At 34.2% G+C, this 12,201-nt stretch overlaps 1 protein-coding gene across 1 annotated transcript in view; it reads left to right on the plus strand.

The window, feature by feature from the left end:
- LOC106642164 (protein CEPU-1) overlaps nt 1-12,201 on the plus strand; it is a 486,141-nt gene that overhangs the window by 399,366 nt on the left and 74,574 nt on the right. The window lies entirely within an intron of this gene.

Genomic DNA, 12,201 nt, shown 5'->3' on the forward strand with positions numbered 1-12,201 from the left:
ATGACATAAATAGTTTTTTAAATATTCTTCTTACTATGCACAGCATTTACTTTATTAGTAACTGTTATTTATAACTTGTTTAAGTGAGAGATGAGACTTGTCAATAATTTGGAAAATAATTCCTTTAAAAGCAAGCAAGTGTACCACATAGGAAAACCGGTCTCTGACCAGAATTTTTCATACACATATTTATCTATCCTGTTGCTAATTAGATTTTAGAAACTTTTACTAGTGCCATCTACATGAAGTAAGATTACGATTACTCTCAAACAAAATGTAAGCCCATACCTGATAATTGTAGTAATACATTAAGATACTTTAAGAGAGAAATACATAAGAAAATATTTATTTTTATGGGAGACCAGAATAACAATAACAAATACGCACGTTTATTAGGTAAGTAATGTGAGAAAGAGGCATACTATATGTTTAAAAGAACTATGGGTCATAGGACCCATGGAAAAAGCAAAGCTCGATTGAGGTTTTATATAAACAAAATCGTTTTTTCAAATTATATTATTTCTTCATGATTTCTTATGAACATTATTTTACGTAAACAAAACATCATTTATTAATGCTTCTTTGTAAGTGTATTTTATTATTGACACTAAAAATTGATTTTGGTCTTTAACAGTAGTAACTATAGGCTTGTGGCCCGAAACATCTAAAATACAAATCAGTTATTCGACTTTATCTAAATACCGAGCAAAGATGGCATCAATCATTGTTTCGTTGTTTGTGGTCGGTTGCAGTGAATTGTTAGTCATACTTAATTCAAATTTTTCTTCTAAAAAATTTATTAATTTTGTTGACAGAAGTATGAGGTGATATATTGATTGTGACAGTAATTATCTCTTCGTCTCTCTGCATAAGGCATTAATATTCACAAATTTCTCCTACTAAACTTCTATCAAAATTAGCACTTTTTATATTTGAAATGCATACATTTTTTAAGAACTTAAATTTCCGCACCATTTGGTAACACGTCACGTGGTTACATATTTTTTTTTATATTTTATCATTAACATTTCTACTTGAACCGTTTAATTTTAGAGTTTCTTGAGTCTTATTTTATTCTTAAAAGTTTGTGCCATCATCAGTGACGTCACTCGGTTCGTAATAATTTCCAGATAGTAAATTAAAATTAGGGAGTGGTCAAGCCAAAGCTTGGCTGCCAAGATCTTAAAATTGGTCTGAGCTTGGCAGTGAAACGGCTTTCTGCTCAGAACGCGACTTGGCCTGACTTATCTTGACTTCTCCCAAGTTACTACCAGAGTTTTTTTGCATATGTATATAATATGTATAGTATACAAAACTCTTCGACATTTTCGTGCTGCACACCTATACATATTATAAACATGCGTAAACGAAAATTGTCAATAGCTTGGGAGCAGTCAAGCCACGTAAGGCCAAATCGCACCCTGACCAGCGTGCCGTTTCACAGCCAAGCTTAAATCAATATTGGTTACCGGTATTAGGTACAGCGATTAAGCTTGGTAGCTTGATTTCTGTTTTAATTGGGTTTTTTCAATGTTTTAGACGAATCACGTATTATTATTCTCTACAAAAGATGCAGGTACCAGGCCACAAGCTTTTTTTGCTTTTCTTCCAAGCTATTGATGGTCTTAAAACTTTAAGAATATGGGGCCAAATCCTCTGTCTCTCACTCCGAGGTCACCCATGTATCCATAGCTGAGTAAGTACAAGCCCTGTACACGTGGCACAGTTTGGTGACAGTGACTTTGTATGTTTAAAAACCTGTCGACAGGGCAAATCTTACTGAATTTTTGATTTTCTTTTTTGCAAATTACTCAACAAGTTGCAAACTTTAGTGTACCACTGTAGCTTTTATGACATTACGTGACCTAACATCAAAAAAGCTTCTTTTTATGTTATAGCTAAACAAAGCCTGTGTCTAAAGAATTAATTTATTGACCATTATAATTATAAAACTTTATTGACGAAAAAGACGACTAATGATACATACTTTTAAGAAGAGTTAAAGCCACTATAGTACCTTATTTTATTTCTAACCTTAAGAATAAAAAAATTTAGTACTATGTCTGTTTTTGAAGCTTTCTAATGTATAAGAAAATTTTTGAATTTAAATAATCCATTTTTAGGTGCAAGAAGTCATTATTGTTCCTTAGTGTTTCTAACTTTGACATTTAGCACATTCACTTTATCTACGTCGTAACATTATTCTTTCAAACCTAAAGTCGATCATATGACTAGTAAAACAATATCTTAGCAGCCAATAAGTCGATTCCTTAGATACACGTTTCTTCAGCTATAACAATACAGTAAGCTTTTTTGAGATTACGTTACGTTACGTCATAAAAGTTGCACAAGTACACTAAAGCTTAGATCTTACGTAGTTATTTAAAAAAAAAAAAGTCGAAATTCATTAAGATTTGCATTGATGACAAATTTTTAAACACAAAAAGTCAATGTTGTCCCACTGAGTCCTGCTCTTTTGCTCGCATGCACCACCGTTATGCCTCCATTCTTGATTAAGACATGTGCTCTTTAAACCCTTATTAAGCTGTGCAAGCACAGTCCCAGTTTTTATCTAATGATACAGTTGTGAGTCTGTTCTTTGCTTTATTATAGTTAGTAACTGTTTGTATAGATATAAAGCTATCCCTACCAATGAAGATACAAGGCTGTCCTCTACTTTGCAGGTACGAGGTTACTCTAGCAAAGTTATTTAAGACCTTAACCCAGCACGCTTACCTGTATCTTGCAGGAAGTCTTATATGAGAGCCAACAAGGTTAATAAACACCAGCAGAGAAGTACTTAGATGTAACGGACACAGTTTATTTCAATTGACGAAATTTTTTAGTACCGTTGAATATACGAAAACGCATGTCATTCAACTAGGTCCAAAGTATCATGTAAAGGAAGCTGGAGCAAAGGAGCTTATGCATTGAGACAAACCACAAAAGATACTGGTTAAGTGTCGCTCGTTGTTTGAACAGCAAGCAACAAAGTGTAACTGTTAATAATAACCAGAGAAATTGGAGCTGCTAGGTGTTTCAGTGGAGCAGAAAGACTGGCTTAAGGTTTTTGACGTTGACGGTAACATTTTAGCCGTTAATGTTGTTCTGAACATGAAATGTTCAATCTTTTTCAGGACCTTGTGTAGGCCAGGAGAAGCTTCATTGAGCATGTGTTCCAGAGGAAAAAATAAAAAAATGAGTAGAGCTTCCTGTAAGCCAAAATATTTTTGTCATAGTAGTAAGAAGCTGGTACTAGCCTAAGTTGTTGCAAGTATAATTCAAAACGTTTTAAAAAAGCCGTGGTCTTCTGGACAATATTTGGTTAAGAAAAATTTACTTGCTAAATAAAGAATTTTGCTGTAGAGATACTCAGTCAAAAAAGCACTGAAATTCTCTTTGTAGACAGAGTAGAGTGCAAGAGCATGGTAGGGCATTTTTATACCCAGTCAAAAGACTTGTCAGACCATAGAACTGTCTTTCAAACGTGATGTTACCTTTTTCAGGTTCCGTGCAAGATGGTAGGAAGTTCCTTTGATGCATTCTTCTTTAAAGAGTTGTACTAGGGCGTTGAATAGAGCAGACTTGAACTGTTAGCCTCTGCCTGTAGTGATCAATTTAGGATAGTCAAATGACAATTTAGGATAGTACAAGTTCCATCTTTTATACAAAGCCTGAAAGTATATTTAATCTTACCCACGTGAGCGATACACCTTGTATCTGGGACAGACGCTTCAGTCACTACCATAAGCTGCCCCAACTATTCATTGCCCATTCCAGATCCAACGATTTGGTGATAGTTTTCATAATACTAGTGTTCATCGAGACCACAAGGAGACGTGCCTGCTGGCTTCTACCTGGAATCTCATCAGTGGTTATAATACGGGCTGATGCGCCAATCCCTGACGGTCAAGCCCTCCAAGCGTCTTTTACCCTTCTTTGACTGACATTTCTTTACACTTGGTACTCAGCCTGTATGAGCCATGCTATTCAGCTGTGGTTCTTGAATAAAATACCGAGCTTGAGCGGCTCCATACAACTATGGTGTACATCAGGCGTCACATGATTTTTATTGGCAGTAATGCAACTGCTGTTGTTCAACATTGGCCAACAGCCTGTTCAATAAGGCTTTCTTGTCTACGTTCCCATTCAAAAACAGCTTCAGAATGCGCAAAAGTCTGTCTAAAGACTAGCATTTTTGAGGCGATTCCCGCCTTTGTTGTCACAGTATTTCTACAGCAGACATTCAAATTTGGTTCTCAACCTGCCAGACGGGATCCATCTCATATCAGTTTTAAACTGATTTTTTATTTCTGTCATCATTACACTACGGTATACATGATACACCGTATTATACTTATTTTGTACACACGTATATATACATAACATATACACAGCACAATGGCGAAATTGAATTCCAGCAGGTTATACTATCAGATAAGTGGTAGCACCAAGTATTTTTCTATTCAGCTTCCTTCAGCTAACTTTTTGGGCCATTGTTCAAGAACATGGTTGTTAGTCTCCTGTCTCAGACAATGTGCTCAACACATTTACTCACCAGGCTGGCTTCTTGTAGAGTTAGGATCTAGTTTTTATGGCAAGCCACGTAGTCCTTACTGGTGAGAAGTGTCATTTTATCCGCTACCCATTCATGTCACTCTGGTACTCCATTATTCTAGGAGTCATTGGAAGATTTAAAATATTTATTTTGATACAATTCTTTTCAAAGTCTATTCGCGAATCACCAAGCTTGTACATTGCATTTTCTTTTTGTACTCCATACTTTGAATGTAATAAATCTTTCTGAATTTCATCAAGTATTTGTAAAAAAAAATTATTTGATGAGTTCTTACTAATTTGTACTGAATCAACTGATTGATTCTGCATAGCATAATTTAAATCAGTATCATCATCACTCTCTTTAATGGCAGATTTGAATGCTATATCACTTTTACTAATTTTTTTTCTGTTTTCTTGATGCTTTTCTTTATCAACTTTATTATTTCCTTCATCGTTTTTATTATAAATATAATAATAAGTAATAGAATTATTACTATTATGTTCTTGTTCTTTTGTTTCGGCAATATTTTTCATAAGAGGAGCTGTAGTTGGTTTAAAAATTTCACTAAGCACTTTGTTTCCCTTTATTTATAACAACAAATCCATGTTCATCATCATTCCAGCAATTAAAGCATAAATTTTTAAATTGAATGTGTGGCATGTCGGAGCTTACACGATTACTATACACATGCCTCAAGTTAACTTCATCTTGACGGAATAAAACTAAAAAATTAACGTTATTCCTTTCAAGATACTTTGGTACTTTAGCATACGACTGACAAAGATAAAAGCAGTCAACATTTTTGTGTCTACCCGTACAGAAAAAGGCCCTTACACTGTCTTGTTTTTCACAAGCTATATCATCAAAAATCATTATAGAATTTGGTAAAGCATCATCGGGCGAGACTACAGTCTCATGTTCACTGAAAGGTAAGTATTTTACACCCTCTATGGGCTCCAACAATCTTTTAATAACTGGTGTTTCGGTTGACGCAGTGATTTAGAATACACATACACATTTTCAAATTTAACTTTACTGGGAAGCCCGATTAAAACTAACAAACTATTAGTTTTACCACAACTAGATGGGCCGCACAATACAGAGCGAATACTATTGGGGAGTAGTTCACCATAACGATTCGAACGCTTTCCTTGTTTTACAATAGCTTCAAAATTTGAAACTTGTACTTTCATCGATTGCTCTTTGAATCCCATGTCTACTTGGTATGAAGAATAAGTGGCACCTAATCTTTTAATTGAATAGCATAACGCTTTTATATTTTTAGTTTCTTATTGTAACGAATTTAGCTACTATAAATACATTATTTATTTTCTCAAACGCTTAGTGATAATCCAACCTCTGAAGACTAATCATCATCATCCGTCATCATTATCATGTGTCGTAAGAGAGGACGAGGTCTTGTAAATAAAATCATGAATTCTTTACCAGTAGAGCTTAATTTGTCTGGATATCAGTGTTGTGGTCCTGGTACAAAGCTTGCTCAACGTCTTGCTAGAGGAGATCCAGAAGTTAATCCACTGGACGCCGCGTGTAAAGAGCATTATATAGCATACTCAAATAATTGACAAGATTTAAGAACCAGACACGAAGCAGATAAAATTTTAGCTGATAAGGCTTAGGAAAGAGTTAAAGCTTCAGATTTAAGTATTGGTAAAAAAGCAGCAGCTACTTTTGTGACTGGCACTATGAAGCTTAAAACTGAATTTAGTATGGAGCTAAAGAAGAAGAAAAAGAAGAAGAAACAAGGTATTAACAAAAGAAAAAGAAAAAAGAGTAGCTGAAAAAAACTTTAGCCTTTCTGATACTTCTTCTGTTAAAGAAGCACAGTATTTTCCACCTATTGAATTATCACCAAAACATACCTACGTTTTTGGCTTAGTAGAACTTTTTTCATTCAACTTAATTCTAAATATTGATGAAAATTGTAATAAATTTTACATCGACAATCAAGTTATTGTATTACTAACCAGTAGATATAAGATCGAAGATATTAATTCATTTTCAATTAAAGTATTAAAACTTTGCCACATAATTCTTAATATTATACCAAACAATAATACGCTTTAAAGTGTCATCTAGTGCAGCGATACCATTGACTTTAGACCTCAGGATTCTGTAGGTCGTCGACTAGGTTTCACTCAGCAAGTTCTAGCCAACAACACCACTCGTATCTCATGCTTACCTGGAGTTATTCTAAATATAAACGCATTAAGAGTTGAATCTAATATTACGAGTGGAGCTTACATAAATAGCAACAAAGTGCACACGACTCATGAATTATTTCTAGCTGTACCACCAGGATAAAAAATTATTGAAGTTTCTTCCCAAACAGTTTGTGTACCGATTATTGGACAAATTATTGATCATATTCAACGACTTACGATGGATCAGGATGGTAATTTAGTTAATTTTCATGGTGAAGTCGTAACTATGAGATTGCATATAAAACCCTCTTTATAATAAGTATCATTTATGATCAAACAAATCATATAGGTAGCTCAATATGCACTCCAGCAGTTAGTCAACAACGAGCTCTTAAACTGTTGAGACAGCAGAAAAAACAGCCCATAAAAGTATCGAGACATCTAAGAAAACAGTTAACACGTCAAAAACTAACTCATCAAAACATACAGTTTATAAAAAATCTCGCTTTATAAATAAGAAACCCTGGTAAAAAATTAGTTAGATACTTTTCTGTTGTATACAAAATGGACGAGATTTTAAGTATTTAGCCTCCAGTTGCATTTGATGAGTCTATTGCGCACTATGAGATTCATGCACATCAGCCATATGCATCTTTTACATATCGTAACAGCGACAAAATTCGAATTTCAATTCAGCATCAAAATTTGTGTCTTTCGCCATCCAGAAGTTCTTTACATGTTTATGGAAAATTAGTCAAAGCAGATGGAACTACAGTAGTGACTATTACTGCTTTGATAAACAATGCAATCTGCCACTTATTTGGAGCAAAATGATATGAGATAAATGCCATAGAGGTCGACAAGTGCAAAAATGTTGGATTAACAACCCTCATGAAAAATTGGTTATCAATTTGTTCTGGTCAAAATGTATGATAAATGCCGGTTGGCTTGGTGTTGGAGAAGAAGCTGATGATCTTACTAATAATAATGGCTACTTTAATATCATTTTGATTATGCTGCCACTGAATATGATTTTAGGTTTTGCTGAAGACTATCGTAAGATAGTAGTTTATGTAAAACATAAGCTTATACTTACAAGAGCAAGAAGCGACATAAATTTTGTGTTGCCAACTCCAGTTAATGCTAATGCTACTGATTCTGTGGCCGTAGCACCTTGGGAAGACTTTAAAATAGTAACATTGAAGCTTGAGTGGCTTACGCCCTATGTGGTAATGTCAGATTCTCATAAAATTCGTTTATTAAATTATCTGCAAAAAGACAAGTTTGTACTTATGAGTTTCCGAACCTGGAAACTATATGAGTATCCCCTGTGATCTAGCACATCTAAACATACATGGACACTTAAAATATCAAATTAGTTGCAAAAGCCACTTTACGTTATCTTAGCCTTTCAAACTAACCGTAAAAATTAGAAAAATGTAACCACTAGTATGTTTGATCACTGCAACATAAGAAATGTGAAACTCTACTTAAATTCACAACTTTATCTTTATGGTGATCTGAATTTTGATAAAATGCGTAATCAGTATGCATTGCTATATCATATGCATGCTAATTTTCAAAATTCATACTATGGCAAAGATTGTACACCTTCACTAGGCAAACAGCACTTTTTTAAACGTATACCTTTTATCGTTTTCAATTGTTCCAATAAAACGAGTCATTGAAAAATGCTCCAGTAGATGTGAGGCTAGAATTTGAGTCACATACGAATTTTCCTGCTAATACGTCAGCTTACTTCTAAGTTTTGCACGACTGTACTGATCAATTTAGTCCAAGAAGTGGAAACGTCAAGACACTTGTGTAAAGTTATATAAAGTTGATTCAGGGCTTCGCTAGCATCAGTTTATTTTTAACCACAATGGATAAAGGTTGAAGCAATAGCTGGAATGAAAAAGAAGCAGAAAACAAACGATGACAAGAAGAGTGGGAAAAATGTATGAGAAGAAGCAAGAAGAAAGACATAAAGGTTGATAAAACAAAATCTGAGGAAAAATTTAAAAATAAAGACTGTAAAATTATTTGAAAACGAATATGTTTAATAAGCTTTACTTTAATCAATATGTCGCATAAACCGTGTACGAGTAATTTTACAAGTAATGTTAAGTATCAAAAAATCTCAACTTAAGATGATAATGATAGAAATAAGAAATCTGGGCGGAAAAATTTTGTCAATAAATATTCAACCAACAAAGGATCTGGTCCTAAAAATAAAGGTTACGAAAAAAAAGCAAAAAAATAAAGTATTATAATTGCGAAAGGTAAAGTATTTTGTGGACTTGCAAGATTTTAAAAAACCAGGTAATGATTATGTTCTCAAAGAATTGGCTATCCTCTCGCTTAATACTAACGATGCAGAAGCCCAAGTATTTTTTTTTAAAGCACCCTTTACCTGCCAAAAATTACCACAAAAATTTAAACATGAAAATATATACCTTGAACTTAGCTATCACTGACTAACCCGAGACTTGGGAAAAATTAAGTATGCAGAGATACAAAATATTTTACGGGGGAATCTTAAAAATGCTTTAAATATGCATGTCATTGGAGATTAATCTACACCGTCTACTCCAATCATCGGAGATTATTCAACGTTCGCACTCCAAAGATTGGTTACTACTCGTACACATCACAACGGAGACTACAAAACTGTGTGTGCTCTTCATAATGTAGAGTGAAAGAAAAAATTTAACTTCAATATAGAATAGGTAAATGTTGATTATAATGATGATGATAATGATAATAATAATAATAAAGAGCTGTAAGAATGCTTGTATTGTATTTCAAGAACATCATGTTTAACAGAATCGTTTTTAAGTCATCTTTATTTTTTATTTAGCGTAAGCTGATTTAAAAAATAGAACAAAAATGTTTAACAATTATTTTCCAACCATTTCACATCCTACATTATCTTGCAACGAACTCACTAACACAAAAAAAATTTTGTTTGCATATTACTACCACGTGCACAAGCTGCACACAATTTCGCACGTTCAAACAGCACACACAAATCTGCACTGCAGATGACTTATGCAGCTCACGCACAAGGAATGCGAGGAAGCCACAGATCGCGCTCGCCCATTGCTGTAGCAAGGACTATTCCACCCGAAAAGAGGGGCCACTTACCATGGAGAGGGAGTGGGCCGGAATTACCTGGTAAATCAAGCCCACCTGGGCTGGAATCACTACAGCTTATCTACTAATAGCCTATGTAGAGCCTGCCACGGCTTTTGTTTGTGCGTAGAGCCAAATGTGCCAGGCTTGAACGTCACTATGTCTGTGGACAAAAGCTGTATTAGGACACAAGTCAGGTGTGACATTGTAAATATCAAAGGTGTGTAGTACACATTCTTAAAATCTGTGACTGTGACCTCCACAGTCATGTGATGCTTGTGTTTGGTCACACAGGACTGTGTAGGTACTCAGCCCACAATAGTACTTCATGTTTGAGTACGTTTGTGAGTACCTGGGCAAGTGACTACAAATGAGTTATTTTTTGGTAGGTCTGCGTTAACTCTCAAAAGACTTCTGCTATTTGTTGTGTAGCAGAATTTCTGATTACATACTTGCTGAGTTTTTTCAATTCAAGGGCAGCAAGCTTACACTATCGAGAGATCTTTTTAAGAAAGATTACAAAAACGCAATTTCTGCTCGAAAAAAACCCGGGTTGCTTGAAAATTTGGTTACTGTTAATAAAACAGTTGAGATAAAGTCTGCTTATTAATTGTCTAATACAAAAGCTCTCAATGTTACACGTAATAGCAGAAAACGTGACACGAAATCAAAATCAGACGACAGGTTAAGCATTGAAGTAAGTAGCAGAAACTGTTTTTGAACTAAGCACAGACGAAAATTCTCGAACCTGTGAAAAAAAAGTCGAAATAATCCAAAATAAGAACAAATGGTCGAGAAAAAAAAATAGACAGTCAAATATGCATAAAACAAAATACCTTAATCTTCAGAGAATAGTGCTATTAGCCACCTTGATACCCTGATGGCAGAGATGGTAAAGCTGTTGAAAAAGCAGGATAAAGAGAACAGAAAGGCTGCAGAAGAGAGAAAGATGGTAAAAGAAAAAAAGCAAAAGGACTTCGTAAAAGACAGAAAGGTAAGAGGACGCTTAGCACGAAACTTATTGCTACAAACATCTTTAATAAAACTCAATCTAGACTCAGACGTGAGACTTATAATTTGTTTACTTGTAGTTTAACTAAAGATGTTAAATTCAAAGTCTTCTATGATTAATTAGAGTCAGAACTTTGGTTGTAAAGACTATTGTACACCGTTAACCCGTGTGTGGTAAAATTTAGAGCTAATAAATAAAGACGCGATTCGTGACGATAAATTAAAATTCGAATACATACTGTTACACAGAGTAGTGAAGAGATATCTCAGCATATTGCGCTTACAAGATTTCGTCACGATTTCATAAAGTTGGAAAAAATTTAAAAGTGGACAGACACTCGTTTTTTACGGCAGTAATTTGCAGTAGACTGTACGAAATTAAATTTAATCAAAAAAAAAAATTGGTTTTGAAATTCATTAAAAGATTTAAAAAACGATGAAAATTTGAAGACTAAAACTTGACTTAAAAAGTGCTACACATGTAGTCCATTTTCAAATCACATACTGACCCACTAGATGTGCATCCTGAAATATGGTGAGCAAAATAATTCAGATTCATGGAATTTTCAAAGGCAGGTGCCTGGAAATCAAAGGAATAAAGTTGCCACTGACGTAGTCTGAATTTAGACATTTACTTTTTCCGATTTTGTTTTTATGAACATTTTTAAGAACTGTTTTTGACTTTGCAGAGTGTCATTTTCTCGATTTCTGTGATTTCCAGGCCCCTTTTCGAATTTCATAAATCTGAATTATTGTGCTTACCATATCTCGAGCTGCACTTCTTGAGGGTCAGTATGTCATTTTCAAACGTACTACGTGTGCAGCACTTTTTAAATAAAGTTTGAGCCTTTGAGCATTCATCGTTTTTTGAATCTTTCAATGAATTTCAAAACCAATTCTTTTTTCTTATTAAATTTAATTTTATACAGTCTACTGCAAATCACTGCCGTTAAAACAAGTGTCTGTCCCCTTTTAAATTTTTTCAGACATTATAAAATCGTGACCGGATCTTGTAAGCGTAATATGCTAAGATATCTCTTCCTTACTCTGTTCAACAGTATGTCTTCGAATATGAATTAATCGTCACAAATCGCGTCTTTATTTATTAACTCTAAATTTTTCCACACAGGGGTCAACGATGTACAATAGTCCTTACGACCAAAGTTCTGACTCTAATTAATCATAGAAGACTTTGAACTTAACATCATTAGTTAGACTATAAGTAAACAAATTATAAGTTTTACGTCTGAGTCTGGATTGAGTTTTATTAAAGATGTTTGTGGCAATAAGTTCCAGGTTATTTTTAGATATATTGTCTGCCTTTGCTTC

The sequence above is a fragment of the Copidosoma floridanum genome, unplaced genomic scaffold (genome assembly GCF_036245765.1).
Source record: "Copidosoma floridanum isolate Cflo_tuat_1 unplaced genomic scaffold, Cflo_Japanese_pri ptg000021l, whole genome shotgun sequence".
In the NCBI taxonomy this organism is placed as follows: Eukaryota; Metazoa; Arthropoda; class Insecta; order Hymenoptera; family Encyrtidae; genus Copidosoma; species Copidosoma floridanum.